At 36.0% G+C, this 15,492-nt stretch overlaps 1 long non-coding RNA gene across 1 annotated transcript; it reads right to left on the bottom strand.

Annotated features, from left to right (window-relative positions):
• Positions 1-328: 328 nt before the first annotated feature.
• LOC148193964 (uncharacterized) lies at positions 329-2,562 on the bottom strand. The gene is made up of 2 exons (XR_015781729.1): positions 1,250-2,562; positions 329-1,032 (listed from the first exon to the last, which is right to left on the bottom strand). It is a non-coding gene; the product is annotated as an uncharacterized LOC148193964 (long non-coding RNA).
• Positions 2,563-15,492: the final 12,930 nt, after the last annotated feature.

Genomic DNA, 15,492 nt, shown 5'->3' with positions numbered 1-15,492 from the left:
TAACCCATGCTCCATGAAAGCTAAAAATAGCGTATACAATAAAATGTAAAATATACGAAAAGAGGACAATGAGAAAGGTACTTCAGGCACTATTCCATCACCTTTTTTGTTTTGAATTAATATATGCTATTGAATTTGAAAATTATTTAGTTTGAGGGTTTATTACTTTATTTTGCTTACATTGTTTAATTTATGTACCATTTGAGATGTTTATATTTTTGAGTCAAAAATATTTATTTTTAACAAGATTAAAATATATTAATGTAACCAAAGATATCACAAATGCATATCATTCATGGTCAATATTAGCATAATAACATAAAAGTAATTTAAAATGAAACTCATCCTTACATTATAATCAATAATTATTCAAAATTCATAACAGACTACATATAATGTTATCCTAAAATAAAGGTTTAATAATTTCAGATGTCTCTATTTGTGCAGAATCTTTTCAAATAGGTCTTCGTATTTTTGTTTATCTCAATTAAGTCCTTTTTTCTGTAAAATTGAGTCAATTTTGACCTTGCCGTTAAATTTAGTGGAAGGCGTTAAAACTTGTGTGCCTTGACTTGCTGACTGTACAATTTTTAATGTGTGGCACAGTGTGGTGGAATTTTTAATGACGTTTCCAGTGTCCCGTTTGGATCCTGTTACCTTTCTTCCAAAAGCGGATCGTCCTCCTTCTCATCACCCTTCTTCCCTAAAAACTCATACCAGAACTGACTTGATTTCATAACCCGACTTGATTTTCTCTCGATGGTGCCGAGTGTTTGGGAGACGACGGAACCGGGGCAGCCAGGGTTATGGCTGCAGGGACGAAGTGAGAGGAGTTCCAATGAATTCCTTGATTCCTTAAATTAGGAATCTTCCAATTTAGGGATTTCAATCTTGAGCGATTTTCACAGCATCAGAAGAAACACCAGAGAGCCTTCTCTTCATGAACCCCACAGCATAAAGTCCAGCATTTCCCTTCCAATCGTGAGGAAATGGCATCTTCAGGAATCCATTCTTTGAGAAAAATTCACCTTCCTGCACGTAATAAATCCCAAACAACGTTAATTCACTCCTCAACATGTATAAAAACATCTACTATTAAATTTCTGAAAAAAGAAGCTTCTAAAACAACCCTAAAAGAAAGTTTAAAAAAGGGCAAAACTAAGTTGCCCCAAAAGCCTTTCTGGTCTGACAATCTTCTATGATGAAAATAAAAACATTTTTTTAAAAAAGATCTAGAACATATTCTCACCAATAAGGCACTGTAGTAACCGGTTGCCAGCACCACTACATCGACATCGAGCTTTTCACCATTGACAAGCTCAGCTTCTCCACTGTTGAACCTCTTGACTCCTGGCACCACTTTTATATCACCGGATCTAATCTTCGTCAAGTCACATTATTAAAAATTGCACAGTCACCAAGTAAAGTCACACAAATTTTAACGTCGTCCACTAAATTTAATGGTAAGGTCAAAATTGACTCAATTTTACATAAAAAGAACCTAATTGAGATAAACAAAAATACGAGGACCTATTTGAGACGATTCTGCACAAACACATCCAAAATTATTAAACCTAAAATAAATTATAAACTTCCTCAAATATAAAATATATCATAAACTTCCTCGCACCCACTTTCTTACCAAGCCCAAGCATGTTCAAGGTCCCCACCACATTGGTCTTGTAGACACACTTAAGGACTCCAATTTCCCGTAACAATGGTCAGATCCTGAAAAAAACTTAAATGCTAAAACAAAAAATAAAATAAAATGAAAAAGGATATGATAGTCTTGACGAGATTGAACTTGTAATGGACAGGGGAAGCAGGACAAGTGAGATGGTAGATCTGATCCACCTACAGCAATAGAGGCTCCACGATGTCGTGCCGGATGAGCTCGAATCTAAGGTTCCCAAAGTGGTGCATGACGTTCTCCTTCCTTTCAGTAAAGAAATTGTCCACCACGTTAACACCGTCCCCTCGTGCAATCAACCAATCCACACGATGGATCCTACGAACCCCGCGCCACCTATCACGACGATATAGAGTCCTTTCCGTTTAATCCCCAAGGTTTGTTGGGCTTTAGCAATTAGGCACCACCGACGGGCTAAGTCTCATGTCCTCTAAAAATCAGTTTTGAGCCCATTCTTGTTTTGTTCTGAATCAATTCTGAAATCGTAGTATCACATGAATAAAAAAAGAAAAGAAATATAAAGTGAACCAGCGTATGAACCTGGTGCCACACAATCGTCGTCGCTACAGCCCCGTCTCTGTTTGCCTACGGTTCTACGACTGCGAATCTGAAAGAGAAATGGAAGATGAACAATAGAAATGGGAAATGAAAGAATGAGAAGAGAAAATGAAAGAAGGAAGAAAAAAAGAAGAAGAACGAGGAGGACGATAGCTTTAAGAAGGACAAAGCTCTAGTAGTCTGAAATTTTGAGAAAGGGAAAGAGGTTTTGGGGGAAAGACGCTGAGTCAAAAAATAATTGTTTAAATCATGTCAAAAATAATTGTTTGGGGGAAAGCTCTGGCGCTATTATTATTGTTAGTTAGATAGTTCAACATAATCATTTAAATCATGTCAATTTGTCTTTATAATTTTTGCAAAATAACCTCACTAGATAACATTTTTTTTTAGTGTCTTATTGCTTATGCTTAAATTATGAAATTAAAATTATATCAAATAATGAATGTTAAAAGTGTCTTTCTAATTGGATTTACTAAGAAAGATATGTATGTAGAACACCCTATAGGGTTTGAAGATTATAAATTTCTTAATCACATCTATAAATTAAAGAACACACAGTATAGATTAAAACAAACACCTATATCTTGGTAGGAAAGACTTAAAAATTTTATATTGGAAAATGATTTTATTAAAGGAAAAATTAGTTCAACATTGTTTATCAATATAGTAGAAGAACACATTCGGCTTATTCATGTTTATGTTGATAATATTATTTTTGGATCAACTGATGATTGTAAAGGATTTGCAAGTATTATGCAGGTAGAATTTGAACGGTCAATGATATAGAATTGACATTCTTTCTTGAATTACAAATTAACCAAATGAAAAGTGGAACCTTTATATGTTAAAAGAAGTATTGGAATGAAATACTTAAGAAATTTAGAATGGATACAACAAAGGAAACAACTACTCCTATGATGACGGCTTGTTACTTAAATAAAGATGAATCATGTATGGAAATAAACAAAACAATCTTTAAGGGCATGATAGGATCATTATTATATCTTACTACTAGTAAGCCTGATATAATACAAAGTGTGTGTGAATGTGCTAGATATTAGTCTAGTCTTAGAGAATCACACCTTGTAGTAGTTAAGAGAATCCTAATGTACCTTAAGGGAACCATCTCATTTTTATTATGGTATCCTTCAAACGCCTCTCCTAGTCTAATAGTTATTCTAATGCTGATTATGAGGGATGTAAAATTGGTAGGAAAAGCACTAGTAGAACATGTCATTTTTTAGGATTTTGTTTAGTCTCTTGGAACTCTAAGAAAAAGGCATGTGTCGCACTATTAATCACTATGGTCGAGTGTATTGCTGCAGAAAATTGTTATGCTCAAATCCTTTGGATGAAACAACAATTAGAAGATTTTGATATTTTTCTCGATCATATTCCACTAAAATGTGATAATACTAGGGTTATTAATCTCCTTAAAAATCCTATAATGCATTCCAAAACTTAGTATATTGAGATTATACATCATTTTCTAAGAGATCATATTCAAGAGGGATTGTGAAATCGAATATATAGACACCACGAACCAATTAGCATACATTTTCACCAAAGCATTGCCTAAGATATAGTTTTTATCTTAGAAGGGATTTAGCAATATTAGATATGACTTAAAGGTTTAAGAATACTTTAAATTATATTTTTCTAAAAATTTACATGTAGATAATTGATTATCAAGGGTGATAATCGATTCTCAAGGTCTTAAAATGTTTTTTTTGGCTTTGGAGTAATTGATTACCTAGTGTGATAATCGATTATCTTCATGTAACTCTAGAGTACAAAATTGCCTCTAGAATAATCAATTATCTAGGATGAGAATCGATTATCACTATTTTACTATAGAAATTAAAATTGCCTCTAGAATAATCGATTATCTAGGATGAAAATCAATTATTATTATTATGCTTTATAAATTGAAATTATCTCTAGAAAAATCGATTATCCCAAGTAATAGTCGATTATCTTAAGTTTTGGAACCAAAAAAAAAGAAACAATAATTAATTATTGTAAAGACCTGAAAAATAGTGTTATAGAGCATATTAGTGTGTTAAAATAATGAGATAGATTATTTTACTCTAAAATAATCTAATAATATAAATAGAATTTTTATAAACATTTCTCATTATTCTAAAAACACTTCATCTCTCTAGAACTCTATTCTCCAGAGTTCTCTGACTTCTCTCTACAAATTCTCCTTGCTGAGTTATCTGTTCAACGATCAGGAGGTGCCTAGGCGATCCTGGCGTTGAGAGCTTCGTTTTGGATCGATCAATTTCGTGCTTCAACTGGTAAGTGGTTTCCATTTCTGTCCGTTCTTCGGTGGACTGTGGACATGCACTATTTCCGCTTTGCATGTAACTACCAGTTCTTCCTTCCTTTTTCTAGCTCAATTTAGGTTCTAAGTGTTGTTCTCCATCACCAATTGGTGAGTTGTAGGTTTTTGTTGAGTTTCCTTGTTGTGCAAGGTACGGTTGGAGCGTTTCTATGAGCTGATTGTTTGTCTCTGAGGTAAGGGGAGCTAGAAACTTTATCTCAATAAATTATATGATATGCGTATATGATAAATTCTGAGTTTAGTATACTGTTTTGTGTGTTACTGGTTGTATCATGAGCAAATTAAATGGTTGTACTGTAATGTGAATTGTATGAAAACTGTAATATGATGTTGACGAGGTGTTTGTATGAATCTAGTACTGTAATTGTGCTTGTGGGAGGTAGTTAATGTAAGTAATTTGTTGTAGTGGTGATGAGGTATGAAGTGAAGTGGTTGGAGCTTGTTTTGGGTCAAATTAGAGGAAGTGAGGTAGTGAATTTGAGTAGTATTGGTCAAGGGCTGTTAGGGACTGCTGGGGTAGTGTAGATAGGTCATATGTGACTGGTTTGAGTCTTTAAAATGGTCAAAAACAGGTTCAAAGTGATAGAATTGGTTTTGCGTCTCTAAGTTGATGAATTAGAAGTGTTAGAGTAGAATTTGGTGCATAAACACCTTAGATTGATGTTAGGAAGGTTTAGAAACATTTAGTCAAGTCTAATTAAGTATATACAAGGAATTAGGAGTGTTACGGGTTGGCAAAGTTGAGTGGAATTGGTAAAGAGGGGTTGAGTTGCTTAATTCTGCAGAATTTCGTTCTGCAGATTATGCAGACTCGATGTGTGAATGGATTCGCATAGTGAGTTACCTTGGCGAGGTGCTCTTTGTCAAGGCACTCGCATAGCGAATGGGTGTTGTGCAAGTAAACTAAGAGGGTTGTTCTCTGGTTGTCAATCCGCATAGCGAATCGAATCGCTATGCGACTAGTTGGGGTCTAGAACCATTATTCATTTAATTCGAACAACGAGTGGGTCTCGCTCTGCGAGTGTTCAGGAAGTCAGGTCTCTGTCTTGGGTTCTCGCATAGCGAGTTGGGACGCTATGCGAGGGGTTGAGGTCTGATGCATTTCACAGTTTATTCGCCTAGCGAGTTAATCGCTATGTGAGAGGTCAAGAGTAGTTGGTCTCTGTCTAAGGTTTTCGTAAGGCGAGATAGGTCGTTGTGCGAGAAGCTTATAGTCTCGCTATGTGAAGGTGTGCGCTGTGCGAGAAGTTGAATTATAGTTCAAGTTCTTGTGTGATCTTATGTTGTTTTATATGAATCATTGATTGTTGTATGAAGTAAGTTGAAGTTATATCATGAAATATTAGTGGTTATGGATGTATGTTGTATTTCAAAGTATAAAGTTCAAGTATGGTTTGGACATAATTCCATGATCCTCAAGGAGAGGAGACATGGTGGTGGCCTTGTGTGATTCAAAGTGGAATCTCTAGTTGAGATTCAAGTAAGTTTAGAATGATCTACATGGTAGCTCAGTCTTGGGGGTTTTCCTGACGCTCCAATGGTCTTTCATTCTCAAGTAGAGAGGATTGATCCATGTCGTGAGGAGTAGCAAGAGGTCTTAGTCTTGGGTGCTTCCAGTATGGCCCAAGGTGAGTGATAACGGACTAACCTCGTGAGTGTGGTAGGGTGAAACCCATTGGCAATGGCTTTGCAAAGCAGTAGAAGCCACCACGATTGCACAACCCGCCATAGCTCGACAATCATTCTAGGTCCGGACAGTCAAAGTCAGTGTGTGTTATGTGTGAAGGATTTAAGTGACGAGAATGAATAATATGCTTGTATGAAGTTAATTGATATGATGTATGATTAATTCTGTTTTAAACTAGCTTACCCTTTTGTATGCTTGTGTTTTGTATGATTCTGTTGTTTTTCTTCTGCGATGACCATCCTTTGGATGTGAACAGCGAAAGAAGAGGTTTTCCTGGAGCAAGCTTTGGATGGAGGGGATGTTGCTGAGTAGTTGTCTTAGTTCAATAGAACCTTGTGTATAGTTTTGAGTAGACTTTAGTCTATTTATAAAATTTTAAATTTATAGTTATTTTTGGATGACTGTAAAGATATCACTTTATGCTTTAGATGGATAACTGTACTACTTTATCATGCATGTTGCTTCTCTTTAATATAGTTTACACTATATATTTTGGGATGTTACAATTATCTTGAATTTAATTCAATTATCGCAAGTTTAAGAACATTAGAACTTTGAAAACTAGTCGATAGAAAATATGACCGGGCACTTGGAATTATAAATTGGAGCTTCATAATTGATTATAATCTCAAAATTGGTCCTATTTTAAGTTATCCATTGATTGAAATCCTAACCTATTGTCTTCATCCCCAAAATTTTGAGTTTTTAACTCTAAACTCTTCTTCGACATCAATCAATTTGAAATTCTCAATCTCCATGCCTGAATCTCGCAGAAAAATTTCAACAACAAGAAGTGGCAATTCTTACCCAAGAAGCTAGGTATGCGAGTATTGAAGGATGAGTATCTAACCCAAAAGGAAGAATAAAGTTCATTACATTCTGGAAAGACAAGTTAATGGCAACAAAGTTCATTCATGTAGATTAGTTCAGTGCAGTTGGTTTCAAATTTCCTTAACTATTATCCAATGATGCGTTACAACACCTTATAAGGTTTGAGAATATTTTTTTATGTTTTCATTAACTTAAACACTTATCAAATGAAAAGAAAAAATTGCATGGTGCTTATCATTTGTTAAATGAAGCATTTGCACTTTTCTATATGATATGTACATCATTTATGAAACGCATCTTCAAGTTTTTGTGCTTTGTTGTATTAAACACTTAATCAAAATCATATATTTCAAACTCTAAAATTTTAAAGTGCACAATTTCTATAAATAGAATCTTAAAATTCTAAATAACAAAATTCTATGATATATTAGTGATATATTAACACTAGTAAAAAAAGTGGATTTAAGCTCGCACATTACGCTTCGGTTTTGTCAAAACCGAAGCGTATTCAAACGCGGTGGCATTTCTGTAATTCTGAATGATATTATATGCCTCGGTTCCAACCTAACCGAGGCCTAATAACAATACTGCCTCGGTTCGTAGAGGCAACCGAAGCATATACATTTTAAAATATTATACACCTCAGACGTTTCAACTGCTAACTTTTTTAAGACAAAGATACTGCCTCGATTAGCACTTCAAACCGAGGCAGTATACCCTGCTCTTCCTGCCACGTTGCCCTGCTGCCACTGACAACCTTTTCGAAACAGTGATATGGCCTCGGTTAATACTAAGAACCGAGGCCGTATCGTTGTCTGACCACTCTGCTCCCTCTGACCACTCTGAACTGCTTCTTCTGAACATCCTTAACTGTCCCCTCAGGTATATCGGGCTACTGCCTCGGTTGCTTTAAACCGAAGCCGTAGAGGGCTTTCCGCTTCGGGTTGGCGGAAAACCGAGGCATATAGCCAAATTTATTTTCAAAAATTGAATTTACTGGAACGTTTATGCCTTGGGCTGGCATATAACCAAAGCCGTAGAGGCATTTCTGACTCGGTTATTTGGTTAACCGAGGTAAATGCTGTTTTATATTTTCCCACCCCGCAACGCTTCTTCTTCTTCACGCGACATTTCTTCTTCACTGTTCCTCTGCGATTTTCGTCGCCGCCACTCCCCCTCCGCGGTCGTGCTTCCGTTTGCTCTCCTACTCCGGCCTCAACCGTCCACGACTCTGAGTGTCCTCTCGCTGTGCGCTGCCTCCGACGACGCTGCTGCCTGCGCCGGTCACACTCCGTCACTGCAGCCGCCACCGGTCACAGTCCGCCACCGTGCCTCAATCGTCCACTTCCATTTCTTTCGCGCATTTCACGGTTAGTTCAATATATTCGACTTGGATAATAAATTTACTGTTTGATTGATAATAATTGGTGAGAGATTGATATATTGGCCATAATAGTAGCAATTATATAATTATTTGATAATAAAATTTTGGTATATGTTTGATAATAATTATTGTGAGATGATATATTGGTGATAAATAGAATTAGAAATAGAATTATATAGTTATTTGATTATAAAGTTTTGATATTTGTTTGATAATTGTTGTTGTGAGATTGATATATTTGTTATTGTTATTTGATGATTACATTGGTATAATGGTTATTGTATTAAATTGGTTGATTTGTTGATTAGATAAAGTTTAAGGTTGGAAATTATGAGTTGTTTGCTTCAATATATTGTTTGTTGTTGTGAATTAGCCTTAGTTCCCGTTTGAGATTCAATACAAAAATTATTTACTATCTCTAGATTTTTTTCAACAAATGTACTTTTTACAAATGAATAGAAGGAGATGGTAATAATAATTTATAAGTATTGAATCTTGAATTGTCCGGTTGGACAGTTTAAGAAGAGTAATAACTTTTTCATAGTTTATTATAACATATCAATTTTAATATACATGTCTTAAATTTCTTGAAAAATTGCCGTTGTGTTTTGTATTGATCTTTGGGTTCATATTTGATTGTGATTTATAATCACTTTCATTTCGTGTAACCTGAAGACCAATGCGAAATGCTGGCAAAATTTCGTGAAATTTAAGATATGTTGTTTAAAATTGATATGTTTAATAAACTAAAAAAAGTGAATCTTCTTGAATGGGATAGGGTCACACCTTGAATACAAACACGATCAAAGTGATCATTCAAGATTATTGAAATTGTGTAAACAATTTTAGTAAACATGCGTACGGATAGAGGGTGGATTAATTTACCACGCATCAGCACTGAGTACGAGAGAGGGGTAGAAGACTTTATAGAGTTTGCGCAACGTAATGCGAGTACAAGTGGTGATGATGAAGTCAAGTTCAGATGTCCTTGTGTGAACTATTTGAATGGGAGGAAGTTGAACGCAACTGATATAGGGAACATCTTATCTGTGATGGTTTCATACGAAGTTATACAACATGGATATGGCACGGTGAATTAACAAACTTTCCAACTGTCTCTCGAACTGAAAATGTTTATGATTCCACAATGGATATGGAAGATCAAGCAGAAGAAGACAACTTAGAGGACATGATCCGCGATGTTGGCGCAGAAGCTTTTGCCCAAGCGCATGTGTATGAAACGATGTCCACTGATGCGGAGACTCCTTTGTATGCGGGTTCAACTAAGTTCACACGGTTGTCAGTGGTATTAAGGCTGATGAATTTAAAGGCGAGCAATGGATGGAGTGATAAGAGTTTTACAGAATTGTTGTCGTTGTTGAATGAAATGCTGCCAGATGGAAATACGTTACCCAATCGTAATTATGATGCCAAAAAATTCTTTGTCCGATGGGTATGAAATATAAACAGATACATGCATGTCCGAATGATTGCATATTATATAAGAATGAGAATGAAGTTTTGATAAAGTGTCCAAAATGTGGGTTATCATGATACAAGTCGAAAAACGGTGAAGAAGGTGGCATCACAGAAAAGAATGGTTCTGCTTTGAAAGTAGTTTGGTACCTTCCACTAGTTGCCAGACTTAAGCGTTTGTTTGCGAATCCAAAAGACGCTAAAAACCTAAGATGGCATGCAGATGAGAGAACAACTGATGGGATGCTTCGTCATCCGGCTGATTCAAAGCAATGGAAAATTATTGATCAAGAATTCCCCCAATTTGGTGAAGAATGTAGAAATCTTAGGTTTGGCTTAGCTACTGATGGAATGAATCCATTTGGTAGTTTAAGTACCAATCACAGTTGTTGGCCCGTTATACTGATAATTTACAACTTATCTCCTGGATTGTGCATGAAAAGAAAGTACATGATGTTGTCAATGTTGATATCTGGTCCAAAGCAGCTTGGAAATGACATCGATGTTTATCTAAGGCCACTAGTTGAAGACTTGAAGTTGTTGTGGGTTGATGGGGTTGAAATTTTTGTTGCCCCCTGCATGTTACACAATGTCCAAACAAGAGAAGATAAGTTTTTGTCTTTGTTTAAAGAGTATCAAGGTACCACAAGGATACTCTTCAAATATCAAGAGTTTAGTGTCAATGCAGGACTTAAAGCTTGTTGGACTGAAGTCTCACTCACGATTGCCACGTCTTAATGCAACAGTTGTTACCAGTGGCAATTCGTGGAATTTTGCCCAAAAAAGTTAGGCTGACCATAACTCGATTGTGCTCATTTTTCTCGTCAATTTGTAGTAAGGTCATCGATCCTACAAAGTTAGATGAACTTCAAAGCGAAATTACCATGATCTTGTGTCAACTAGAAATGTTTTTCCCTCCATCCTTTTTTGACATCATGGTGCATTTACTTGTTCATTTGGTCAGAGAAATAAAGTTGTGTGGACCAGTATACTTAAGATGGATGTACCCTATTGAGCGTTATATGAAAATTTTGAAAGGATACGTCAAAAATCAATATCGTCCAGAAGGTTCGATGATTGAAAGATATATTGCTGAAGAAAGTATTGAGTTTTGCTCTGAGTATATGACTAAAGCAAATCCGATAGGAGTCCCTCGGACATCATGGTTGAGTAGATATTCTACAAGTAAAAGCATCCGAGGTGTGAATGTGGTGACGAAAAGTCGTGAAGAATTGATGCAAGCACATCTATACATATTAAACAACACAGATGAAGTGATCCCATTTTTGGAAGCTCACAAAGCCGTTGTAAGGGACAAGTATCCACGACAATCAGAGAAATGACAGTTGATGGAGCATAACAGAACATTCTTGTCCTGGTTCAAATCTGAAGTTTCGAAAGAATCACGTTCCTCTGGGACTTTGTTGTCGTTAGCAAATGGCTTGAAGTTTGATGTTGTATGTTGTACAGGATACGAAATTAATAATTGCACATTCTATACGAAAACTTTGGATGATAAAAGCACAGTACAAAATAGTGGCATCAGTCTAGAAGCTGAGTCGCTACAGTTTTCCACATCCAAAGATCAAAATCCTATAGTTGGTTCCATGAGATACTATGGTAGAATTGAAGAGATATTTGAAGTTGATAACACTAAGTTTTCTATTGCACTCTTCAAATGTAAGTGGGTAGACAATAAGAGTGGTGTCAAAATAGATGAATCTGGTATGACACTTGTTGATTTTCGAAAGGTTGGTTATAGAGACGAACCGTTCATCATGGCATATCAAGCAAGTCAGGTTTTTTATGTCAAAGATCCTGCATCTGACCATTGGTATGTTGCTCTCCAAGGAAAAAGGCAAATTGAAGATAAAGAAGAGAATCTAAGTAATATTCATATCGCTGACAACCATCCATTTAAAACGACAATAAATTTGGATGACGACCCTCTAATTGATGATATACAAGCAATACGAGAAGATCACAATGAGGGAATATATATATGACCAATCCATATGATTATGTATGAATTTCATGTTTGTGTAAATATTTATGGCTTTTGTTAAATAATATATGTTATTTTATAAGTGTTTTATTTATATTTCATCTTATTTATTGTGACAGATATATGGCTGAGTCACCTCATTCGTCAGGCGATGAAGTCCCCACCACTTCTAGACGGACGAGAAGAGCAACGAGGTTACGACAACTAATACTTAGAAGAAATGTAGGTGAGAGGACACCTGTCATTATTGACGTGGTCACTGGAGTTGCATCTGGCCCAAATGCAGATGTATTTAGGTCTTACCTTGGGGTATTAGCACGTGATCGTATCTCTATACTTACTTCATCCTTTGACCATGTTTCTGAGGCTGATCGGAATCTCATCTGGCAAGATCTATTGGTAAGTTAAGCAATATTGCTTCAAATTCTATATTCATTATATTGATAAATCTGTATTGTGATAAGGTTATTACTTTCTTTGTTGCAGATAACATTTGATATGCCAAACGTTGAGAGCTTAAGGAATAGGTGTTTATCTGCAATTGCAGAAAGATTTCGAGGGTTTAAGACAAAATTGACGTCTAGATATATATTTGGACCAAAAAGTGATGAAAATCCATGTTCCAAATATTCAGCAATTGACGAAGAAACATGGCGTCAGTTTGTAGAGCTTCGTTCATCTGAGGCGTGGCAGGTAAGTGCAGTAAAATCATTCAATTCATCCTTCATAATTCTATACCATGACAATCGTTTAATTTTGTCACAGGAAAAAAGGTCAAAAGCACAGGGAATAAGCGCTCAGAATAAAAATCCACACCTTCTGTCTCGTGGTGGATATAGGAAGCTTGAAGAGAAAATAATGAAGCAGAAGTCAGATAGTAGACTTCCACTTTCTGAGGGTGATGACCCTCTTCCTCCTCCTTCACCACCATCTCGGCACGACAAGTGGAAGTTAGCCCGTATGAGACCATCGGGCTCCTACACTTCCGAGTCTGCCAGAGAAATATCTGAAAGAATTGTAAGATGTCATTTCTTATTATATTACATTAATTTTGTTATATATCTAACATATATATTAAAAATCCTTTGAACTTTTGTTATGTGACAGGACTCCTTGGTTGAGCAGAGCTCCCAAGGTCAATTCACACAAGAAGGTCGTCAAGATATTCTTGCCACAGCTATTGGGCGACCTGAGCACCTAGGACGGGTGCGTGCTGCTGGGACTGGCATAGGCATACGACATTTTTTTGGGTCTTCCTCGCGTCTATATTCCTACGAAAAGATGAAGGAGGAAATAAGAAAAGAGATGACGCAGGAGATCACAAAGAAGGTTCGAGCAGAGTTGTATGATGAAATTGCTGAAATGGTTGCGCGCCAGTTCCAGCAGCATTATGAGGATTATGGCAATCGTCCTCCACCATCTCCTGTAGTGGAACATGTTGTGCCCCCTACAGGTAAGGTTATTTATTTTTGGTTACTAATTTACTTTTTGCACAAACTAACATTTAATTTGACAGGTAGGAGCGGCAAAAGGAAGTTGCTCAACTGCCGGTGCCCCAGGGGACGACATGGATGACACTCGTCCATGTGAGTTATATATTCTCTCTGATACTGGGACCATGCTAGTGGCTCGTGGTACAGTTTATGAGACAGCCACTGTAGTGCATGGTGTACAGCTTGCACAAGATGAGGTCAAGGTCATCGTAGATGAAGTTGTCATAGCGGATGTCGTTCTTCCTGTGCCTACAGATTAGTTCTTTACTGTGGAAGAAGCATTTAGGTCCTTTGTCGCCTGGCCTAGACATTTGGTTGGTCATGTATCTAATCCCCCGGTAAACACTCGTACTATATACTTCTCAATTTTAATATTTACTTCTAATTGACGTTATAACATAACCATTTTTGCATTTAACAGCAGATAGGTCAAGAGGGAAGTCCTAGACCGAAGAAGACTCATTTATCTGAGGATGACCCTCTTGGTGCGTTAGACGAGCTTGCTAAACTCATTTCAGATGTGCCGATGAATGTACATTGGGATTCTACTACATTTGGAAGAGAAGCTCAGATCCCATTGTACTTGCATCATCAAGATGTTAGGGAGCTTGCGTCGGGGAGAGACGAAATTAATATTACACTCATTCAGTTGTGGATGATGTAAGTTTATGAAAACTTTTATATATAATTCTATTTTATCAACTTACTTATATCATATTATTTCTTCATTTTAGGTATCTGTTTGATGTTAGTAACAAGAAGGGGTTCAACAATGTATATGGGTTCATTGACCCCTCTATGACTCATGAAAGAAATAAATTTGATGATATCCACACATACATCACCACCTGCTTTGGAACGGGGAAGGAGATATATTTTCTCCCTTATATACATGGGTAAGTGAAGTTTGTTCACTTCAACACATTCATTTATTAATTTTGGTATATCATTCATAAGTTATTACCAATTTCAGGTGTCATTGGCAGCTACTTGTGATCTCCATACCGGAGAACACGGCTGTTTGGTTTTGTTCATTGCATAAGTCTCCTCCCAACCTCTTAGACATGTAGTAGATTGGTAAGAATCTCAATGTGTGGTCCTTTTTTTTATATAAATGTATGCTAAAAGAATTTTTTTTAATAGTTCCCTTGCAACACATATGATGTTATCTGGGAGATCTACTGCTACAGCTAAAAAGCTTGCATGGATTTCTCTTAAGGTTTGGTATTTTAGTCCATACTTTGTTACATTTGGTTCCATTCAAATGATGTTACTTAACATTTTATAATTATGATGATATATTGTAGTGTAATAGACAAATGGGGTCATATGAATGTGGTTACTACGTTATGTTTTGGATGATGACCATCATTCGTGCACATTACACCAATGGATGGGAAACGGTAATATTTAGGTTTGAATTTTATGTTCTCTATATTTGGATTTCATATACACTAATTGAAATCATTGTACTTTATGCAGAGATTTAATAGGACTGCTTCAATTCCAGAGAAGTCAATCTAACTTGTGAAGAAAACACTTGCTAAATATGTAATTCATTTATATAATAGTATGTAGTAGATTTTAGGATATACTAAGTTTTAAGTTTATGTTTGTAAGTTGTTTTATGCTTTTCTACATTACTATATATTCAACATGTACATTGCATTGATTTATGCTTGAAACTTGATTTATGATTACATTGGATTGATTTATGCTTCTAAGAATTTGATTTATGATTCCATTCAATATATTTATGTTTTAATATAAATTTCATTTAAAATATACATTTCTGCAATATTCTGGACTGTTCTAATTATAAAAATATATGCAGGTCTGTTTCTGTGGTTGGGAATGTTGCAGAAACAAACATCATTTTAAAAAAAAAAACGTACTTATATGCCTCGGTTCTGGTAACAACCGAAGTCAAAAGGGTATACTGCCTCGGCTGTAGCCTAAACCGAGGCAGTAGAGTGCGACTTTATGCCTCGGTTATGGTAAAAACCGAAGCAGAACGT

The sequence above is a fragment of the Vigna umbellata genome, chromosome 8 (assembly GCF_029865625.1).
Source record: "Vigna umbellata cultivar VRB3 chromosome 8, Vumbellata_1.0, whole genome shotgun sequence".
NCBI classification, from domain to species: Eukaryota; Viridiplantae; Streptophyta; class Magnoliopsida; order Fabales; family Fabaceae; genus Vigna; species Vigna umbellata.
The sequence above is the reverse complement of the archived record's forward strand: the minus strand, read 5'-3'. Positions and strand labels throughout refer to the sequence as shown.